The 6,516-nt window shown below is 45.3% G+C and overlaps 1 long non-coding RNA gene across 1 annotated transcript in view; it reads left to right on the top strand.

The window, feature by feature from the left end:
- LOC114638233 overlaps positions 1 to 4,058 on the top strand; it is an 11,214-nt gene extending 7,156 nt beyond the window's left edge. Inside the window, exon 2 of the long non-coding RNA XR_003713853.1 lies at positions 3,756 to 4,058. This is a non-coding gene — a long non-coding RNA (uncharacterized LOC114638233). The remainder of the gene's footprint in view (positions 1 to 3,755) is intronic.
- Positions 4,059 to 6,516: the final 2,458 nt, after the last annotated feature.

Below are 6,516 nucleotides of genomic sequence, written 5' to 3'. Positions count from 1 at the left end.
AGAGAGAGAGAGAGAGAGAGAGAGAGAGAGAGAGAGAGAGAGAGAGACAAGGGAAGCATGATCTGAAAGTGGGGTTTGGTGTCCCAGGAGGAAAGGAAACGTGGTCCGTTTTTCCACTTTACCATCACGTTGTGCCTTTTCTTAATCCGTGTGTGGTAGCAGGAAGTGGTGAGTGAGAAGAAACATGTTCTCCAGGACAGCCGAGTGGATATGGGTCAAGGAGAATTGGGGAAAGAGGTTCAGCTCCGTTTGGCTTCAGAGAGGGACATGGGACCTAGGAGGGGGAGGCGGCTGTGTGAGTAGAGAAGGAAAAATGGGGTGCCAAGACAGACTCCCCTACCTGGCAAGTCCTACAGATCAGCAGAGCTTGTCATGTGAAGCCCTGGAGCAGACCCTGCAGGGATGGCTTAGCCTCTCCTCCAGTGAGGAATGAGAAGGAGCAGTTTAAGGGGTTGTATTTGTGTCCTGTAATGTGCAACTTGGAGTTGGATGGTGGAGATGTTACAGTGAGTGTGGAGGCCCCCTCTAACCCATAGAGCAGTGGGGGATGTTGCTAAGACCAGAGGCACTCAAAGGGACTGATTGAAGAGAAGCAGTAATATCCCTGGACCCTTTAACATCCCAGGAGCACCTCAAGACTCCTAACTTCAGGTCCTGTAACCTTCATAGCATCTCACCCAGTGGATGCACCCAGATCCCAGTCACCTCTGTCAACCCCAGAAAATGCAGGGTTTGTGCTGCCCACAGAAAACAGCCTCAGACTGGAGCAAGGTTAGCACATCATAGATAAGAGACCCTCGGAGCTTATGCTGGGGCAGGTGTGGGTGAGGATACAAAGTGACAGAAGTGTTTCAGCTGGAACATAAGTTAAGACAGACCCTTTGATATATAGTACAGCACCACCTGCAATATTGTAGCCAGGCAGTGATGGCACATGCCTTTAATCCCAGCACTTGGTAGGCAGAGGCAGATTTCTAAGTTTGAGGCCAGCCTGCTGGTCTACAGAGTGAGTTCCAGTTCCAGGACAGCCAGGGCTATACAGAGAAATCCTGTCTCAAAAAACCAAAACAAAAAAAAAAAAGAAAAAAAAAAGAACAAATACATATTTTCTGACCCAAGAATTGCACTTTCTTTTCAAAAGCACTTCCTTTCAAAAAAATAAATATTCAAGAGAAATTCCTCTGTAGAGGAATGTTTAGAGCAGCTGTTCACAGTGGCAAAAAACTAAAAGGAACGCAGACTTTCATCAAGAGAAAAGGGAAATGACAGGCAGTGGTATAGTCAATAAGACAGGAATATTACTCGACAGTCAACATGTGTCAATGACACTGAATAATGAGGGATGGAACTCTGGAGGTTTAGGTGGGAGGACCTCACCCCAAACATCTGTGCCAGGCTCACCCGACCCACCCACTCTCTGAGCCAGGGTTAGTCCCATAGAGTGAGAGTCTCCTGCCTGGTGGAAAGCTTCCACTGGGATATGGGGCATGGAGGATCACCTCTACCAAGATTAGAATGACAGTGCCCAAGCCCTAAGCAGCAAGCTCATGGCCAACCTAGACTGTGTAAAAAGTACCAGGCTGCCCAGGGCTAATAGGAAGATTGTCTCAAAACAGGTGAAACAAAAAGCAAAACCAAACAGAACTCCAGGGGCTGGAGAGAGGGCTCAGAAGGCAAGAGCATGTATTGTCTTGCAGAGGCTGGGGGTCAATCCTAGCACCCAGATGATGGCTCACGAGCATCCATACCTCCAGTTCCAAGAGATCTAATGTCCTCTGTGATGTCCTCCACAGGCACCAGGCACACATGCAGTGCACATACATGCCCACAGGCAAAATGTTCATACATATAAAACTAAAAGGAAAAACATATATGTTGTGACAATCTTTTTAATAAATGTAAAAAGGGGAGGGCTAACTGGATGAGGGTGTAGTTTGGGTGGTACAGGGTTTACCTATCCTGTAGGAGACCTGGGTTCAACCAGAGTAAAATTAAAAACACGTCTTTCAGAATACATCCAGATGAAATAAAGCTACACAAAGAGGAGATCATGGCACTGCCTTGTGGCTGTAATGCTGGCAGGTAGAGGCAGGAAGATTTTGAATTCAGAGTCCTGAAGATACATAGTGAGACCTCGCTTCAAAAAAATAAATAAGTATTTGCTAGAGAGATGTCCCAGCAGTTAAAATGAGCATCTGGTGCTCTTGCAGAGGACCTAGGTTTGTCTCCCAGCACCCACATGGTGGCTCACAGCCATTTATAACTCTAGTACTAGGAAATCTAACACACTCTTGTGACCTCTGTGTGCACCATGTGCACATGTGGTGCATATACATACATGCATACATACATATGTATATACATACAGCCAAATATTCACATGCATAAATTAAAAATAAATCTTTTTGACATAGGCCAATGAGAGAGGACATGAACAAAGGTGTTCTGTGTCCCCAGACTGACAAATAGCCGCCACGGCAATAGTAATCCTTGCATTCTTACTTTGTAGGTGACAAACTCCCTAGCCAGAAAAAATCCAGGATAAATGACAGCCATATCTGATTCTTCACCACCAGAAACCTGATGCTTGACATTCAGAAAGAAAAGCTAAACTCCTATTAAAATCAAGTTAATATAAACTCTTCAGGGCTCAATATCTTCTGCATCAAAAAGTTATTTTTAAAAAAATAACAAATGTGTAGGTTAAAAGATAAAGTGTCTCACACAGAGCAAAACACTGAATACACAGAAGCCAATCATTAAGGGTTCTATTAACATCAACAATACTTCCTCACAACCTGGTACCCCATTTATAAGAGGGATAGAAAGGAGCTAAACCATCATCAGATTTCCTTTTTTTGTTTTTTGTTTTGTTTTGTTTTTCGAGACAGGGTTTCTCTGTATAGCCCTGGGTGTCCTGGAACTCACTCTGTAGACCAGCCTGGCCTCAAACTCAGAAATCTGCCTGCCTCTGCCTCCCAAGTGCTGGGATTAAAGGCGTGTGTCACCACCGACCGGCTCAGATTTCCTTTTCTGCAGCAAAAAATTACCCCTTCGTTCCTTGTCAGATGTCAGCAATTGGCCAGATCTGATGGCTCACATCTGTAATCCCAACACTCTTGAGGCTGAGGCAGGAGGATTGTCATTTGAGGCCAACCTAGGCTACAAATGCATCTGAAACCTGCCTGGACTATAAAGAAAACCTTGTCTCAAAAAGCAAACAGACAAAAATCGTTAATAACCCCATGGATAACTGAACCCCAGTCCCTCATCAGGCCCCTCATTTACTTAAATGCCAGTATCTTTAAACACAAGCAGAGGGGCCAATGATATGGCTCAGTGAGTTAAGGTGCTTGCCACCAAGCTCGAAGATCTGAGTTTGAGTCCTCAGACCCACACAGGGAAAGGAGTGAACGATTGTCTCGGGTTGTCCGCTGACCTCCATACACATGCCCAAGCAGATACACAGTAAGTAATAAATAAATTTAATTAAACAAAACCCCAACTGGAGATAAGTTCATAAAAGTGGCTTAAATCTTACATATATTTACATAATTAGCATGTTAATTTCTATTAGTTTGCTTATTTATTTTTGGGACAAGACCCCACTGTACAGACCAGGCTGGCCTTGAATTAACAATCCTACCAAAGGCTCTGAGTATCTAGAACTTTAGGTGCATGCCACCACACCCAGCCTTAGCCTAGACTTTAAAAAAAAAAAAAAAAGAAAGAAAGCAAGTTGTGTTTCCTTTCAGAAGTGAGTCTGGCCTCGCTCAAGTCCTTGGTAAGGGCAAGAAATCCCACTGCTGCTTACTGATGCGGCCATCAGGGAAACTCCACCAGGCTCATCTGCTCCCCGGTCACAGTCATGGCTGGAAGCCACATGGAGATTGTGAATGCCAGTTGGAACATGAAGAAAACCACGCTCAGATCCTGATCTCCATGGCCATTCCTGCTCACCTATGAGACCAGGGGTGGGAGGACACAATATTCCTCTCTCACTGCCTGAATTCCACCCTCTGTGTAGGCAACAGCTGGAATAAAAACTCTGTTCTCCAGTGGCCAGTGTCTTAAACGACCTGATTCCCAGAGTGGTGCCGTGGGGAGGTGGTGGGGCTCAGAGGAAACTGTCCTTGTCCTTGTATGAGGTCTTCAGGTCAAGGAGGAGTGCCCTCAAAGTGGGGGATTCCCAGCACTGGTTTCTTCTTCCTCTTCCCCTCTTGCTGTGATTCCTGGCTCACAATGAAAGCCAACTCTGCCATATATTTTCACCTGTATGTGTGCTGCACTTGCCAGAGGCCCAAGGCCATGGAAACGCTCAGGTTTGACTGGAACCTTTAGAAACATGGACTGAGGGCTGGAGAGATAGCTCAGCAGTTAAGAGCACTGACTGCTCTTCCAGAGGTCCTGAGTTCAATTCCCAGCAATCACATGGTGGCTCACAACCATCTGTAATGGGATCTGATTTTTTCTTATGGTGTGTCTGAAGACAGCTACAATGTACTCACATACATACAATAAATAAATATTTTTTTTAATAAATATTTTTTTTTAAAAAAAGAAACATACACTGAAGTAAAAACTTTCCTCTTCATAAGTTAATTGTCTGGAGGTTTTCTCTTATAATGACAAGCAGCTGACTAATACAACCCACCTAAGGAGATTTAAGTTAGTCTGGAATTCCACTAGCAGCCTTCAGATGAAGATATAGAACTCTCAGCTCTGCCTGCACCATGCCTGCCTGGATGCTGCCATGTTCCTGCCTTGATGATAATGAACTGAACGTCTGATCCTGTAAGCCAGCCCCAACTAAATGTTGTCCTTATAAGAGTTGTCTTGGTCATGTTGTCTGTTCACAGCAATAAAACCCTAAGACAGAAGCAAGTCACCTCAAATCCTGAGCTGTTGAGTCTAAGACAGTGGACATACCTGCTTCAGAGTGAAGGTGACTTTTGGAGAAACTGGCCGAGTCATCTCTCTCTCTCTCTCTCTCTCTCTCTCTCTCCCTCTCTCTCTCTCTCTCTCTCTCTCTCTCACTTATCCTTAGAGCCCTCTCAGACAACTAGCTCAGTACCCGCTCCATGTCATCGTCCTATTCAGGGCAGGACAGGTGCATCCCTGGGTGAGCAACTCACTGCAGGTGTAAAGGAACTAGGCCAGGATGGCTCCTCTGCTCTGACTCAGAACACAAGGATCCCCTGGACAGGGTCAAGTGATGCCCACAGAGCTACTGCAGAGCCAGAGCTAGACTTGTCTGTGCCTGACAGACCTCACCAAACATCCAGGCCAGGGATACCGGCAGCCCTCAAACCCAGGGCCGGTTACACAGGACGAGAGACTGTGCTCAGCATGGAGCAGCCACGGGCTTCACGGACCGTTTCTACCAAGATCCTCTGGGCCTTCAAGATGACTCAGTGTTTGGAGACGGATGCTCCCACGCCTGCTGACCTGGGTTTGATCCCTGCAGCTCATCTGGTGGAGGAAAAGAACTGACTCCAGCAAGTTGTCCTCTGATCTCCACACGAGTGCCTCCCTCATTATTTATTTTAAGTAACATATTAAAAAATGAAAACCAAACCAAACAAATAAAAATGCCCATCATCTCTGCAGGTCACCACACAAGGAATAGAGCCAGACCAGGCTTGCTGTCCTGGCTGCCAGTATCAGCCTTTCTCTTCTCCCTCCCCCTCCTCTTCTTCTTCCACCCCTCCTCCTCTCCCTCCTCCTTTCTCACTCTCTTTTCCCTTATAAACCTCAACAGGTGGAGGGAGAGTGCTGGGCATATAGCTCTTTGGAGAGCACACTTGCAGAGTGTGCAGAAGCTCCAGGTTTGGGCCTTAACACCATAAACAGAATAGAGCTAGTAACCAGACTTTTGCATCTATCTATCTATCTATCTATCTATCTATCTATCTATCTATCTATCTATCTTCTATCTATCATCTATCTATCATCTATCTATCTATGAATGAGACAGGGTCTCCTTATGTAGCCCTGGCTGTCTTGACCTGGAACTCACTGTGTAGTTCAGGCAAGCCTTAAACTCACAGAGGTCCTCTTGTCTCTGCCTTCACCTCAAATGCTGGGATGAAAGGCATGAGATGCCATTTTTGGAAAACTGAACAGACCTGTTTGTTTATTTGTTTGTTTGTCTGTTGATTTTGGCAGTGCTGGAGATTGAACTTAGACCCTGTGTAAACCAAATAAGTGCGCTACCATTGAACACCTCCTGTTCTGTAGTCTTTTAAAAAATATTTTAAATCGTGTGTGTGTGTGTGTGTATACATTTGCATGAGTGGATATGTATGTTTACCAGTGAGTGTGTGTGTATGTTTATGTATGAGTGTATTTGATGTCTACATATGAGTACATGTGTATGTTTACATATGAGTGCATGAGTATGTTTACATATATGAGTGCATGTGTATGTATACATATATGAGTCCATGTGTGCACATGCCGTGGCGCCCTCTCTCTCTCTCTCTCTCTCTCTCTCTCTCTCTCTCTCTCTCTCTC

This window comes from Grammomys surdaster, unplaced genomic scaffold, assembly GCF_004785775.1.
Source record: "Grammomys surdaster isolate TR1022 unplaced genomic scaffold, NIH_TR_1.0 125562, whole genome shotgun sequence".
Classification (NCBI taxonomy): Eukaryota; Metazoa; Chordata; class Mammalia; order Rodentia; family Muridae; genus Grammomys; species Grammomys surdaster.
The sequence above is the reverse complement of the archived record's forward strand: the minus strand, read 5'-3'. Positions and strand labels throughout refer to the sequence as shown.